The sequence below is a fragment of the Strongylocentrotus purpuratus genome, unplaced genomic scaffold, assembly GCF_000002235.5.
Source record: "Strongylocentrotus purpuratus isolate Spur 01 unplaced genomic scaffold, Spur_5.0 spur5_scaffold_1, whole genome shotgun sequence".
NCBI classification, from domain to species: domain Eukaryota; kingdom Metazoa; phylum Echinodermata; class Echinoidea; order Camarodonta; family Strongylocentrotidae; genus Strongylocentrotus; species Strongylocentrotus purpuratus.
In genome coordinates this window covers 22,919,038-22,919,275 of record NW_022145594.1, presented here as the reverse complement: position 1 = coordinate 22,919,275, position 238 = coordinate 22,919,038, and positions in this window count along the sequence as shown.

Below are 238 nucleotides of genomic sequence, written 5' to 3'. Positions count from 1 at the left end.
GATTCCTTCAGACAAGAGGGAGAAATGGAGGAAAGTAAGACAAAGAGAGAGGAGGCTATTAAATAGGAAGAATAGAGAGGTGAGGCACACACGAGAGAGATGGAGAGGAAGAGAGAGAAAGGGGAGGGAGGAAAAGAGGGAGTGAGGGAGAGGAGAGAGGAGAGAGAATAGGATGCAGGATGTGTGTGGCTACGTATGTGGATATGTAGTTTTTTTTAATGTAGCCGCCATTTTGCCT